The following is a 16048-nucleotide window of genomic DNA, read 5'->3' on the forward strand; positions in this document are numbered from 1 at the left end:
TTCCCTCTGAATCTCTTAGGATACATCTCCTTTGCACAACCCCATTGCTGTGCAACAGCAGGGACTGGACACTGCCCAGCAGCTGTAGACTGGAGGCAGCCATAAGAGGGCAACGCTGGTCCCGAGCCATGCTCTCACTTTCAATTTTTATTTTTTTTTCCAGCAAAGACAACCACGTCCCATTGCAACAGCCAGGTGAAAGGTGAGCTGGATGTGCTGAGAAGTGGACAGGCAGGATGGCATTTAGTGTGACTTTCCAGAGCATCCCTGTCAATCATCCCCTGATACCTAAGTGAGGTAAGCTGTCACAGCCTCTGTCCACCCCCGTGACCTCACAGCCCTGCAGTCTGGTGGGTCCAGCACAGGGTCACATCATGGCAAAGCTGCTGTGAAACTGCATCAGCCTGAGGTTTCTGCTGGGGCCAAGGGGTGGGAGGATGAGGAGGATGCCAGTCAGCACTGGCCCTTGAGCTGTGGTCAGGGTTTCTGTCCCCAGGACCTTCCACACTCATTATGAGTAAGTGACCCATTGTCCCTGAGAACAACCCAGGTTTATTTTAGCACATTGCCATGGTGACCACTGGTCTTGCCAATGGATACTGACTTGCAAAGCATCGTTATTTGTGTAGTTTCTCTTACAGGTAAAATCTCCCCTGCTGGACTAGTGTGCTGTCTGCCTGCCCCAGTATCCCTTCTTTAACAGGAGTCAGGACCAGGCAGTTCAGAAATTCCACAATAGGCCATTTACAAAATCCTGACTATAGATGAGGCTTTGTCTATACACTGTCAACTAGAAAACTCACACGCCCATTTTAAAAAAAAACACTAAAAATGCCTGTGCCCATAAAACTCAAAATTTGTTTTGTTTTGTTTTGTTTTTTTTATGGTTTGATTTTGTTTGTTTGGGTTTTTGTTTATTTTGGAGGTTTTTGTTTTATTTTTGTTTTGTTTTGTTCGTTGTTTTTGTTTTGGGGTTTGTTTTGGTTTGTTTTTTACTTTTCAGACAACAGCCTGCATGAGATGCTGAGTGATGCTGAAGAATATTCACCAAACTTTTGAAGGACCAGTCACAGAAAACATTTTGCAGGATTCATAGAGCTCCATTTACTTTTCAAGGGAATCCAAATAAGATGCAACATCCCTGCTGATATTAAAGAGGATCTCCCAGTGTGCAAGACCAGTCCCAACTGCCTCACTTGCATCAGAGGTATCACAGTCCACATTTTTAGAAGTACTCTAATGACTACCTGCCAACTTCGGCCACTTCTAGCAGTTAACACTTCTGAGGTCAATCAGGTTGCTCCTAAACAGCAGTCTTGCGGGCTTTGTTTTGTTTTTATTATTAAATAATCTTTCTCTGTTCCCTTACCCTAAAGTCATCTATTTTGTCTGTGAGAGCACTGTGCTCACCTTCTGATCTTCATACTCTCCATGTCTCTCTCCCACACACTGCAAAATCAGCAGGAGCTGACCTTTCTCCTCACCAGCTGTCAGACCTGTCTGGGGTTTCTGAACAGAGGAATTATTGCCTTGTGGGGCTTTTCTTTTTGTCTTCCCCATCTATCTTAAAAACAAACATGGGCCAAATGACAAAAATTCATACACTACCACTCTGTTCTGCAGGCAGTTACACAGTTACAGTGATTGGAAAACACGTGGAATGGGGATTGATTAAAATAGGGTGGGCCAATGGCATTATGCATCTTATTTCTTTCACAGATGTAGTTCTAAAAGTATTCTAGGACAGGCTTGAGAACATGGTGATAATCTTTTATTTATAGTTATTAAATTGTTAACTTGATGAAAATTTATATTCTTGTTTCTGCATGCCACTGCTCATTTCCAAAATCTCTCTTTTGGGTGGGAGATATTTTTATTACTAGTTTCACTTACAGTAGGATCAACACAGATGAGATCTAACAGGCAATGCTTAGATATAAATAGGAATAGAAACAGGCAAAGAAAATAACATTACTACATATTTTAAGTGAGAAACTGAGATATAGAGAAATCAACTTTGGGTACCAACTACCTGAAAGTGCTCTCTCCAGTTAATTTAAAGAGTTCCACTAAATTCACCTGGAAAATATGCTGCAAAACAGTGAATTCAACCTTGATTTTCAGAGACCTAGATTCCTACCTGAAGAAAAAATAATCCAATTTTTTTAAACACAAAGCAAAATTAAGAGATAAGACAGAAGATTTTTACTGCCAATGGAAATACTTGTATAAATATGATATCATATAGTTGATGAAATATGACATTGTCTATATATGTTGGATAAAATCATGACATATGATTCAAAACTGCAGCAGAAGAAGGTAGCAGATGTTTATGCTTATCACCTTATTGTATATTCTTTCTGAGAACATACTCTGTGCCATGTTTTTAGCCAGTGAACTTTGTGACACTGAACTGGAAACCTTTCACATGTTGGTGCTGTGTCATGGCAAGCTGTGTCTCATGATGGCTTGCTGTTTGAGAAGATTTTGAAACAAATCACAAAAACAGACATGAAACTGAAAAGAAAAGCCCAAGGGCACTTGGGCTGTCTCCATTTAGTGGAGCTGGACTTTTCCAGGTGATACACCCAACCTGTAGAAGAGAATTCATGTGCAGAGGAGTAGGGATACAGGCAGTGCTGGACTGCATGAAGTCAGTGGTCAATCTGATTCAGTGTGTCACCTGGCAGGGACCAAGGACGCATCAAAAGAAGGTTCAAGACATTTCTCTCATGGGAGAACCTTCTTGCTTTCCCACAGAAGGTTAAGGTCTTCTCAGTCCTGGATGTATAAGGATTTATTTCCTTTCTCTTGCTCCTGTTGAAAGAAAACTGTTCTTTACCGCTTAGAGTATTCTGCAGACTATCTGGTGAGTAAGGAGCTTTCATCACATAGACACAAAAATAGAGAGAGTTTTATGGGGTGTGTTTCATTCCCGTTGGGTGCCCACCAGCCATGACTACTGCCCTTTGGGCCACACAATCAACCTCCTCACTCATGAAGATAAATGTCGTATCAGCCCTGCAGTAAGCCATCATCTATTCTTGAGAAACAAAGAGAGTATATAGCATGACCTTCCTTGAAATATTGGATCTATTTACACGGGTTTGCGTGGACCACATTACTTATGAGTCACCAAGGGGAAACTGAGCTCCTTGTAGATAAAGCGATCAGTGCAAACCACTGTAAATAAATCTGAAATTTCTATGAAGGTCGCACAGTGTCTGATTTATACTTCAGCACCCTATGAAATAATGTTGACCAGGTAAGTGGTTTTCAATTATATTTTTTTTTATTCACATAAGAAAAGGAAAAAATAAGAAAATAAACAAAACAAAAATTCTTTTTTGTAGGATAAGGGACTGCTCTATTTTAAAGTGCTTCTGGTTAGAGAGATGACACATGCCCAAGAAGTAAGTTCTTGTCTGGCATAAGTTCCTGAACCTTATTCTGCCACCCTAAGTCACCAGGATGACTTGAATGGGCATATAGGGCAGAGAAACCCAGATGATCCTTAGACAGCTTGAAGCTCCATTTTCCTCATTAATCTACACCTTTGCTTTCATTATTAACCCCAGAGCAGGTCAAGCCGGAGTGAAACTTTTGTATCACTAAAGTAAGAGCTATCATAAGCCCAGGCTTTTGGTCTTGCAAGGTAAGAAATGATGGTAAGTGGCCATATTATCAGAGTGGAAGTCAGGAATGTTGCTTCTATCAATAATCTGCTTTGTGACCAGTTTCACTTTCCCTCACAGCTTTCATCCAACCTGTCTGTTAAAGCAGGAGAGCCCTTGGTATCAGAGGAAACTAACTGATGCAATTAGGAGCAATAACATGAGAACTCCATTTTAGGTTCAGGGATATTGATAGGTTTTCTACTTTCTGTCCATAATGTCACTGGAAGGTAAAAATAATATCTAGTAAGTGAACTTGATAACCTTCTATGTCTTTCTGAGTCCAAAAATACATTTTTTAGTGTTCTAAAGAGGGTGAAATAAAAACTATTTTAGAGCACCTAAGCTTAGAAGTGGAGGAAAAATATTTTGAGAATTACAGCAAGGTTGAACTTGCCTGGACTGTTACTCATTCTCACAGAAATAAGTTTTACTTAACACAGTAGAAAGTCAATATTCAGGAAGACTGAGAGGGTCTTCAGAGACACTAAGCAGCCTCGGTGATCACAGCAGATGAACTTCAAATCTGGCAAGGACAATGATGCTCTCTGGAAAAAGAGAAAAGTTGGAGTTACTACATGATTCTTCCACAATCTCAGGGTAACATGCCTTCTTTAAAATTTCCTGGAAAATAAGCTCAGTGCTCAAACTTCAGCCCAGTTTTTAAAGTTCTTAATAAAATGGTCTGAGTTAGAAGCTGATCTGAAGAACAGCTTTCCAGGGAGTCTGGGTACAATAAGGTTTTTCTAAACCAGACTGAGATTTTAAAAACAAATTGGTTCATTTAAACCTGACTGGGACCAACCTTTTGCCAGCCTCAGCAGTTCTGCCATACCTCAGGACCTTTTATCAAATCTATGCCTCAGCAAATTTAAATGCTAGTTTAACTGCTGTTAGTTAAATGACAGTTAATTACATCCTTGTAGCTCAGATTAATCGTTTTAGCATATGAGTAGCTTACACATTGGACAGGATGTATCTGAAATGTCTCTGGGAAAGCTGAGTCAGAGCAGCAGCTTTCCCTTCACTGTGAAACCACCTTTCTGCCCCACCAAGGGCAAACCTGAGCACCCATCAGCCCTCCAGTGCCATCCTCAGGCACAGGAGGTGTCAGCAGGGATGGTCACTGCCTTCCCAGGGAATGGATTGAGAACAGCCTCATGGCACACTAGACTGGCAAAAGCACTGGAACAGGTTCCCTGAAGATGCAGTGGATGCCACGTTCTGTGAAACGCTCAAGGTTAGGTTGGATGGGGATCTGAGAAGCCTGATCTAAATGAAGATGTCCCTGATCATTGCAGAGGTGTTGGACTAGATGGCCTCTGAAGGTCCCTTCTGACCCAAACAATGCTGTGATTCTATAGCATAGAGACTAAATATTGTTAAAGTAGAATGACCACATTAAACAGGTGGGTTTTTTTGCTGCCATTATTAACACCACTATGATTGTGTCAGTTCTCACAAGTCCCAGACAGGAAGAAACCCCAAGTTGTCCTAGTCCCTGTGTAAACTCCAATCCACACCCTAGAAAACTGCCACTTAAACTTTACAGTTAAATTACATCGAGTGATTGCTTTTTAATTTGAGTGTAATGGCTTTAGAATAATTGCACTGCAAAACCATCTATGCAAAATATTAATTCATATTTTTATTTATTTAATGTGGCAGTTGGTTTTGCTGCCTTCCTTCACCCGGTTTTATCAGTAGTCTGGCGACCCTCAAAGACCATTTGAGAAGTGGTACAGCCTTGGCAAGGGCTAAATCCTAGCAGAAGACTCTCTGAAACTCACTGTAAAGCTCTCCCATTCTGTTGTTCCACAGACCCTGCTTCACCATCTGCCTCGTGAATTAGATTTTTTGTTGCTGTATTTCACAGATTTAAAAATATGGTTATTATGATCCATAAACCAGCTTTCACAGAGATTATTAATTAAGTCCCAAATATTGTACCGACGTGCTTCATGAAATATATCTCTAACGTCAGAGCACTGCTGCTGTTATGACCCATCTGCATAATATTATCTCAGAGTGCTTAAGGACCCCAAGTTTTGCTGCAGGGGATGGGGGGGAGGAGTTTTGTTTTGTTATCCCTCGTAGCAGTTCAAGAAGTAAAACCTGGAGCCTTAAAGTCAGGTGGGTGAGATAAATTGAAACGGATCTTATTGCTCCCAAACACTCTCCTGGAAACAATGGCATCTTGACATTTTATCAGTCACTCATGCGGTCATTCTCAGCGGTATCAGCCAGAGCTTGAAGGATAGAGCCGTAAAGAAAGGATTGTCAGCCATAAACATTCCTCAAAACCATGAAAGCCACAAATGAAAGCTTAAGTAATGGAGGACGGAATACCCTTGATATTTCAACAATTACCTGCAACAACAGGCTTTGTTCAGAGCCCAGGAGATTTTTTTAAAAGCCTTTAGTTGTCATGGCCAGAATAGGATAGGGGGAAAAGAAAAAAAAAAAATGAAAAAAGAAAAAAAGAAAAAAAAAAGAAGAAAGGAAACAAAAAAGAAAAATGGAAAAAAGGAAAATAAAGAATGAGAAGGAGAAAAAGAGAATGATCAAAAGCTCTTCTGTGAAAAGATAAATTTGAGTGGCTACATATATGAGGAAGTTTATGGAAATTTTTCATTTTTTGAAAAATCAAGATTTATTGCCAGATATTAGAATTATTAGCCTGGTAGTGAGATACTTCTTTCTTTTTTTCCTTTTTGTTCTCTGAGAGATCATTAGAAAGACACTCATGCTGCTGAGCTGTTACCTCTCTGGTCATTTCTGATGTCAAATTACAGAATAAAAAATTACACTTGCAAGCACATGGCAGCTTGAAGGAGCTTCAGTAACAGGCAGAAGCGAGCAAGTGGAAAACAAAAGTGAATTCAACTTCATTACACTTCAAGAAAAATACCATATTTATGTGCAAGATTTAAAAAAAAAAATAGTTTTAAATAGTCATTGTGTCAATATTTTAGCAATTTAGAGCTCATAGAAGCAAAGTAAAATGTAGTGCTTGGTATCCAAGTCAACCCAAACTCTGGAAGCAGCAAACATGAAAGGTTAAATACTCTAGAAATTGCATTTGTAGAGTTTCTCAACTTAGGAGATTAATAGTTACTCAAAGCAATGGATAAATATTAGTAAAGGACCATTAGCAGGGAAAAACACATCAGTGAATCAGAGCTCCCCAGCTTATCAGATCAATTTTAAACAGGTTTATCTTGGATTTTTCCAGCACCTTAATAAGGAACAAATTGGTTTTTTACCCCTTTTTGTTTCCTGAGATTTTGTTGTTTTTTTGTTGTTTAGTATATCCAACCATTAATACAAATGGGTCAGTGACGTAAGAGTGTTAATTCCCTCTCCTTGCAGGTTCCTGAATACCATAATTTTATGAAAATTCCCTTTTATTGCTTTGTTGATGGTCACCAAAAATTTAAGAACAAATGAGTTACTATTGTTTAATGCTTCCTACAAAGGAAGAAAAGACCAAGTAATGAATGTAAACAAACCCAGAAACAGGAAACTGACTTTTTTGCCTTTTATAAATATAAATATATATACATAGACAACAATAGGAACAGCTAAGCTGGAGCTTGTACACTAGCATGAGTAAGCCTGTGGCCAGAAAGAAAAAGAATCATACCCTGTGTTTGCAAGCAAATATTGAACCAGGCAATTGAATAAGAAAGCTCTGTTTTAACTTTCAGATCTCTGGGAGATTTTAAAATCAAAACAAAATTAAACCAAACCAACCAAACAAGAAACACAAAAACAAATAAAATAAAAAAAGGAGAATGATGGAAAGTGAGATTTAAAGTACAGTCCTTGCTAAAGCAACAGAACACATCCATTATACTTTATTAATGGTAGAGTAGAGAGCACAGCAGGCTCTCTGTTTTAACTGCTCACTTGCTAATGTAGAATTCTGAGTTCATTCAAATTGCTCCAGGACATGCCCATGGCCCCTCACTGTCATTCCAAAAAAATCTGCAGGTCCCCATAAATCCTAGACAAATCCTAGACCATTTCTGACATGGTGATGTGGATCTCTTAAGCACCCAAGACTGTCTCAGATGATTCAAAACACCCAGAGGAAAGAAAGTGGAATTAACTTGGAGAGATAAACCATCTAAGACACACAGACATCTGCCTCTGGGCCAGGCATCTCGTTGACTATTGACTTCTGTGGGCTTCAAATGACATTTGGCACCTAAATGCTTCTGTGGAGCTGACTACAGGATCTTTTCCCCTGGGGTACCTCTGTGTGGAGTTCATAACATTGCTCTGCAACCTGGGGGCTGGGTTTTGCACCTGATCAGTTGAGTAAATCTTGATGATCCATTACCCACCTTTGCTTTCATTTGGCATTGTATGAGTTTGGTGTATTTAAATTGCTGCCTGCAAGGCTGAATTTCTCTATGCCACTGTAAATGGAACCCAGACTCCTTTGGACATTGTCAAATGTAACAGATTTGTTTCTACAGCCTTTGCATACACTTTGTCATTTTGGAAGGGTTCTGGAAGCTGTTTATGCCCTGAGGTGTCTGTGAGATGGAAAGTAGTTACCTTGTGAACCTGTAAAATCTCAGGGAGAAACTTGCCCTCACCTCCATCAGCACTTGTATGTCTCCTGGAGGAGGAACATCATGCAATCCCCTTCTACCCCTAGTCTTCACAGACCAGGGACAACAGATTGTTCTCCTCCTTGGCTGTATAAACCTGTCAGGATCCTACAAAAGTCTCAGTTTACATAAAGCATAACTTTTCACCAAAAACTCTTAACAGGTTTTGACATCAGCAGTTTTTTTCTTTTTACACAATTTTGATGTAGAAGGTCTAACAGGATAATTCAGAAATCTGTTTATATCAATTGCAGCTGACAAGCAGATGAAGCTGCTGTTAGACATTTTTTTCTTACAATCAGCATTGTCTAAGTTCTGCAAAGGACAATGTTAGAAAGTTTAGAATTTTTCTAAACTGGATTTCTTTCAAATTCATATATTCATCCCATTTTCATGACAAAAAATGTTCTTTTTGTGTGAATACTTCATGTTTTTATAGGGGAAAAAACAGAGTTATCATGAGGTTAAATGTTGCAGTAGAGGTCTGAGCAAGTTGAAATACAAAGCAACACTTCTACTTCCTCCAATGAAATATGCATTTCATCTTCCATGAAGACTTGTTTCTTGCTATTCTCTGTCAGCAGGAGCCATCAACATAACAGTGTTTTGCTGACCTGTGAAAGAGCTTCTGGTAACCACTACTCAAGAGCTCCATTAGGATGGAATCATTTAAGCTGATTCTGTAACAATGCAAAACTTTTGTAAAATGAGGTTAGGAGGTTGATGCATTTTATATAGCCAAATGCAAACATTTTGGGCCTGAACTTGTGAGCTGCTGAATTGTCTCAGCATCCATTAACATCACAGACATGCTCAGCATTTTATGAGATCAATATCAATGAAATCTGAAATCTTAAGATAATGTTTTAGTTACAGTAATAGCAGTGAAAGTGCATAGGAATTTGAAGGCATTTCCAAAATAAAAGAAACAAAATCCATGGCATGTTTACTTGTTATTGATGACAGTTTCTAGTTAAATCTTTGTTTTGTTTTGCCTTGCTCTGCCTTACCTTCCTTCCTCTTTAATCTGAACTACCTCCTAGAATATATCATAAAGCTAATCTAATTCATTACTTAATATGTTTTTTGATACTGTTCCTCAACCAGGTATTACCAAGTGTATTAATTTGTTAATAATTACTTGGGCAGCTCTAGTTTTTAATCAGTATAACATAACACAGTCAGCCTATTAAACTTAAATGAAAGGACCAGTAACCAATGTAGATAAATCAGATCAGAAGTTTAGCCTGAAAAGAATCAAGTCCAGTTCCCTGGGGTCAGGAAAGTTTATAATTTAGTCACATAAATGTAATAGACAGTGTTGCAAACCTTGTTGAGTTCAGTTGCCTCTAACTGGAGGCAAGTTCCAAAGCCATATTCCTCTAACATATACAAATTTTATTACCTTTCTCAGGCTAAATATATTAATATCTAGTTTATCCCTATTAAAAAGATTGTGGTGATACCATTAATGCCTATGGTATCTGAACCCATAGAAGTTTTAAGTTTTTTCTGGAAGATGTTCAAGATTGTCCATTCCCACTGACTGCAGCAGGCCTGAGCAGAGTCCACTAGAAAGATCAGAGCTAGGATACTTCCAAAAATTCCATCAGTCCAAGTAGAAACAGCACTGCTAAGAAGAAGGTAAAATTATAGTTTGTAGGAAGTCATAAACCATTTCCCAAAAATATCCTTTCATCTTGAAACTTCTAGTACTTGAACAGAGAGATCCCTCGTCTTTCTCAGGCTATTTATCATTTTTAGAGGCTATAAATTATACACACCGAGCACCAATTTTATACACCAACAACCATAACAATGCAGTTGCAAAACAGAACACTCTGAAGGATACGTTCCCCTTTCAAAAAGGATAAGGAAGAATAATAATGCAATGCCTAGGTCTGCAGTAACATTTTCCATTCAAGGATCTCAAACTACTATAAGGGAGCCGTTAACCTCATTAAACACCTGTGAGACAGGAATCTAGCCATTATCTTCACTTCTTTCCATGAAGAGGAAGACTGGGGAGGGTATCCTAACATTTGTGCACCTTAAGGGTAAGTTTTACAAATGTTTTTCACTCTTGCTATGACTGGTTCAACTCCATCAGTTTTAAGCAAATTCAGAAGCAATATATTGATTGTTCTGAGCTAAGACAGATTACATGATATATAACATGCTGACAACAATGCTGGATAGATCAGGCTCCTAACACCAACCGACTGACTGATGTTAGTATTGACATTAAGTTAATTCATTGGGAGGAAAAGTTGTACTACAGAAATCAAAAGTGCACATCACCCACCATCTTTTCTGAAACCAGGGATTAACTCATGGAGTTTGGGATCTCCCATCATCTGGAAAGGAGCATGATTGTCTCTTAGGAGAGCTTGCCACAAATTGGAAGTGGGGAGTCACCTCAACTCCCTGCCAAGGGGGACATCCTGGCAAAGCCAGGGCTGGCAGGATGCTGCACCACCTTTCCTCCTGGATAGCTCTTAGCAAACGGTACTTAGCAGAGTTCTGGATCACAGATCAGACCTAACCTCCCTCTCGTCACTGAAGAGTGACTGTGACCTGGGAAAGATGCAGGCTTTCACTCTTGTCTATCTGGAGAAGCCTAGAGCTGAGCTTGGCAGACTGAGCTTTTATTACATTCAGCAGGACTTTAGTCAGCAGCTTATGGAGCACTATGCAACCCACCCTAAAGCGGGTGCTGCAGTCTGAATGTAGAGCTGAATACCACCCTGTTTTACATTGCTGCTGTCAGACATCCACTTTTTAGATACTGAGGTGCCAGAGCTGGCCATCGCAGTCTTTTCTCTGTGTGTTTATAGTCTGTGTGACATTTTGACTCCTGCTTTTGCTTTAATAACAATATTTTTTACAGTTTCCTGGAAAAATAGGCCTAGAGAGTTTCAGCTGGTTACTTGGGGTGATCAGCACAGAAACAGAATCCAAATAATCTGTATGTTCTACCCCCAGATCACCAGCCATTACCTCCACGCATGGAAGAGGTGTTTTCTACCAAGAGTTAGTTTATTTTCCTGTTAGTCTTCTCTGAAATGTCTCCATGGGTGTCACCAGAGTCACATTGTCTCCATATGAAAATCATTCAGCTCCATTAGGGTACAGCCACTGCCACAGGGAGGTCTTCCTATATTGCTGTATTGCTCATCTTCCAATTTTGCTGCCTTTTCTCTTTTGAATACTATATCTAGATTCTTAGGAGATTACAGATGTTATGTATTCACACAGAAATACATAAACTAATAAGACATTTCTTAATTATCTAAATAATGAAGAAATTTCCCACAGTATTCAGGAAGAAATTTCCAATTTTTGCTTTGCCTCTTAACCATTATGAAGGTCAGTCTTTGTTCACCCTTGTTACCAAGTGTATTTCATGAAAAGTGCCAAAACTGCAGCTTACACAAAATGTCTTTTACTTTATTTTTTTCCAGCTTTTAGTTCTATAGATGTGGTGAGGATATTTAGGGAGTTTGAGGTTGAGGGATGTGACACATCAGTTCCCCAAACTCCAGCACAGCCATTGTGGTAAGAGCTGAACATGCCATGAGTCAGAGCATCCCTGAAGTGCTGAACAGGCAAGTGAGACAAAAGATGAGTAAGGACATGTCCACAGAGGCACCTGGCCAAAGTTATAGGAGAGGTCAAGGGGAGAATGAAATATGGATCACAAAGCTCTCATCTTCTACTAAGTGCTCTTCCCGCAAGGTGAAAAGGACATGTTAATTTAGCCTTTCTATTTCAGTACCTGTCACCACATGAGACTCTTCTACCTGTTTTCCAGACTGATTATATAGTTTTAAAATTCTTGAGGTTTCATCTGGACTCCCAGAAGTCAGAATATATGCAAAACAAAACAAGTCATGAGAAGGAAAACCCTTTCTGCAGTGATGTTCACAGGAAACATATGTGTCATCTGATGATTTTCTGGGGAAAACTAAACCATGGTTTTGCACCGTGCTCTTAAATAAAAATCCTTCTCTCCTTCTCACCCTCCAAGTGCATATAAAACTCAAAAGTGTGTAGTCTTTGCTCTTTGTAAATATGCCTACCTGGAATATGAATTCAAGTTTGAGCATGTGTTTTGCTTGATCTGGAACTCACTTTGCCAAGAGGATGCAAACAAGAACATATAAGTGCTGACAGTTCTCCAATGCCACTTCCACAAATCCTCCTCCAGGGACAGATAAATAATGAAACGACTCAATGGGAAACAACGCTAAAGCATCTCAGCCTACAGAACCACAGGATATGCACCAGACACACATGGGTGAATGCTGAAATGCTGAGAACATTTAGTAACACAGATAGGAGTTTGGGAATCCTCACGCTTGTCTAGGCTAACTGAAGCATAAATCTGGAGTAAATGGAGCAACAGTGATGCAAACTGTCATAACAGATTGAGAAGCAGACTCAGAGTTCCTACCATCTACCAACATGATAGGAAAAATCATCATCTCTATATCAAGGCATATTTATTGATATTTCTCTTTTGAACGCCTACTCTGCGGTTTCAGTGGTACTAAAATGCAAAATATTCATCTTACTTTTTCCACAGTTGACTCCCATTCTGTTAATTCAGTCATGCAAGGCTTGACCCAAATGATCCCTCTCTTGTTTGTTTGGGTTTATTTTATTACTTTGCTGATATTGGTAGACAGTCTTTATGTCCAAGGCTGCCTGTGAACTGAGCTTGATCAGGCAAATCTTTATTCCCAAGACTGTGCTGCTGAGCTAGAACAGTGCAGTGTACTCTCCGTTAAGTGCATTAAGCAAAACAGCATAACAGCATGCAGCATTTTAGACTTGTAGCCTCCTCCTGCCCATATCAGGGAGATCTATTATCCTGCAAGCACAGGATTTTTCCATTCAGTGACCACTTCCTTTCCTGTTCATTGCTAACATGCTGTTAACAATTTCATCTGCTGCTAAGAATTGAGCTGCTGTTTGCAGAGTATTTAAAGTGATTTTAAGACTGTCTTCCTGATATTTTTAAATACGTCCTAAACTTCTTTATGGAATTGGTTGTTTTTTCATTGTTTAGCAGATAGATTTAGATCACTCTTCCTATAAGGGGACCATATACCACTAGGAATCCGTATATGAACTCTGGGACTTCTCAGACACATCAGGGTCTCCAACTGAAGATTAATGCTTGTTGCTGAAAATATTTACTTTAGCTTTTTCTAAGCAAAAGAAAAGTGAAGGACCTACAGTTCTGCTGGAGTCCTTCTCTCCCCACTTAAAAGCTCCTTGGTGTCTGCTCTCTTCTCAGCCAGAGAGGTGCTCTGATTCAAGACAATGACATCAATGGCCCAATTTCCTACTGTGATCTTTAGATATAACACATCTCCATCAGTAACCCATTACCATCTTTTTTGCTATGAAGCAAGCCAAAGGTTTCTTTCTGATATGAAAAATGTTGTTCTATGGGAGTTTTTCTGAATTTTATAAGATTTTTATGAGAGACTGCCCACCTGGACCCACCTTTCACAAGAGACAGGAAAGGGTCTTAAGCCCCTTCAAACTGGCTTAAAAGGGAAATGCTTTTCATACAGCATCACTTCAGTTTTCAAGTCATTCTTGCTCATTGTGCTTTGATCCTATTGATTCTGAATACTCTCTTGCTATACCTCAGTGTGATATAATGGAAGGAACACCATGTGGTAGTCTGCAGAAAAGTCGATTAAACTAGCAGACATAAAACTGCAAACAGCTTTTACGCGTCACTAATGGACTGGGACCGCTTGGCTTTCATGATAGCTCAGAAAACCTTACACACCTGAGGTGCTGTAAAAACGAGTAACAGTTAAAAACAGGAAGAAAATGTAAAGGACAAGGTGCAAAGATAGATGGCTTTTGGCATGAGCTGTTCAAGAGTGTCAGACCATGGTCTGTTTACAGGTACAAACAAAATAAGCACTTCTTCTCACAGGAGTACTGCCTTTATCCCAAATGTACCCTGGGAACTTGGTGATCAAAAATTTGACTATTAGCAGAGTCCCTTTCCATCTGCTAAAAAGAGGCAACGGCTTCTGTCAGCAGGGACATTTAAATTGTAGGTTCAATGTTTGGTTAACTAAGGATGAGACTTGGGACTTCTCTCAGACTTAGAAAAAACACTGGTCATTAAATATGTCCCTGTATCATGTTTAGCTCTGGCCGGTGCTGCCTGTCTTTCACTTTCAGTCCGTCATGGTTTTTTGTATTGTCACCCTGTTGCCACATGTAATGTCTACATGTTGTTGCCTCTCCTTTTAGTTCTCAGGACTCAGAAGGACAAAAGTTCTGCCAAATCCTTTTCTCCTCAACTGGCAGACACATGGGCTAATTCTCCAAGACAAACTCAACAAAGCAGTATCAGAGAAATGACAAATTTCTATAAATAATGCTGAATACTGCAAATGATATGCCTGAAAAATCACTTGATCATTAAACAAGAGAGGATGCATTCTGTAAAATAAATAAGCCATGAAAAGAAAAGGCAAACTTGCAATTTAATATTCATAAGGTCTGAACTGCTCAGGAAGATTTTGGCCAAATGTGAAGACACTCTGCGTGTCATGCACTTTTGACAGATGCTGTCCCCAAAGAAAAGCTCAAGCCAAGTTTGACACCTGACTCATACCAACAGGGAAGACAGAGAAATCTCCAATGCTGGCTCAAGTAGGCAGGAGACAGCAGGGTTTTTTATGGCAAAATCTTTCGACTGTCATAAATTTTCATGCTCTGTACCTTGATACCATGATGAAAAGCGATGGATTAGATCCATTTGTCATTATTAAGATTCTTGCTCATAGTTGGAGGAAAAAAAGTTAACTTGCAGACAGTATAGCTCAATTAAGTGGAAACTACAAATCCTAAAGAAAACCAACCCTAATTGCAGAGCTTTGACCTAAAATTAATGAGGTTTGGTCTTAACTGACTGACCACCAAAATGTATATTCTATTATTTTTTATCTTGCTGTGGTAATTAATGTAAGAAATGTTTCATGCCAAGTTAACTTCACCTGTAATGTCCTCAGATTAAAGAAATTGGAAATAGCATCTCTGTCAGAGTGGTTGCACAGTGTTCTCATCCCCTGAAGGAAACCCAAGTTCTGCTGATTAAGAAGACTTCAGCTTTTGATCATGAGTTATTGGATATCGACCCATCATTCAGTCAGGGCTGCAGACTGACTGTCCTGAACTGAAAGGCTTGGAATCAGATCACATCCAGGGGGAACAGCTCTCCAAGCAAAACTTCCCTCTAATCTAAATCAAGCCTACAAATAGCAACTCACATTTGTCAGACATTCATCAAATGTGACATGCTTCATGGAGCCAGGCCACAGAAACACAGGAACCTGTCATAATAACCTCATGCAAGACAGTAGATGGTCCTGATGCTGTATGACATGCCAGGGAGCAGATATCATGCTTCCCAAGCAGGTGAATGCAAAACTCAATCTTGTAGAAAGAGAAATTGTCACTCATAAATGGGGGGGAGGGAAAAAAAAGAAAAAAAAAAAGCAGACTATCTGATCCAATTAAAGTGTCTATTGATTACTGTCAGGTTGCAGAAATGCTGACACACAAGGATTGTTCCTGCTTGAAGATGGTGCATGAAGCAGCAAGCCCCAAAACTGTGGGCTATCAGTCTTTCCAAACCCACAAGACCCACCTGTTAAACCCAGGCACAAAAGTTCTCCAGAGTTAGATATCTAAGCCTATCTC

The 16048-nt window shown here is 39.5% G+C and overlaps 1 long non-coding RNA gene across 2 annotated transcripts in view; it reads right to left on the minus strand.

The window, feature by feature from the left end:
• Positions 1-1749: 1749 nt before the first annotated feature.
• LOC111940975 (uncharacterized) overlaps positions 1750-16048 on the minus strand; it is a 47586-nt gene continuing 33287 nt past the window's right edge. For both annotated transcript variants that reach the window (XR_015280994.1, XR_015280993.1), the window contains 2 exons: positions 4075-4225; positions 1750-2820 (listed from right to left, as the gene is read on the minus strand). This is a non-coding gene — a long non-coding RNA (uncharacterized LOC111940975). The remainder of the gene's footprint in view (positions 2821-4074; positions 4226-16048) is intronic.

The sequence above is a fragment of the Cyanistes caeruleus genome, chromosome Z (assembly GCF_971803275.1).
Source record: "Cyanistes caeruleus chromosome Z, bCyaCae1.hap1.1, whole genome shotgun sequence".
Classification (NCBI taxonomy): Eukaryota; Metazoa; Chordata; class Aves; order Passeriformes; family Paridae; genus Cyanistes; species Cyanistes caeruleus.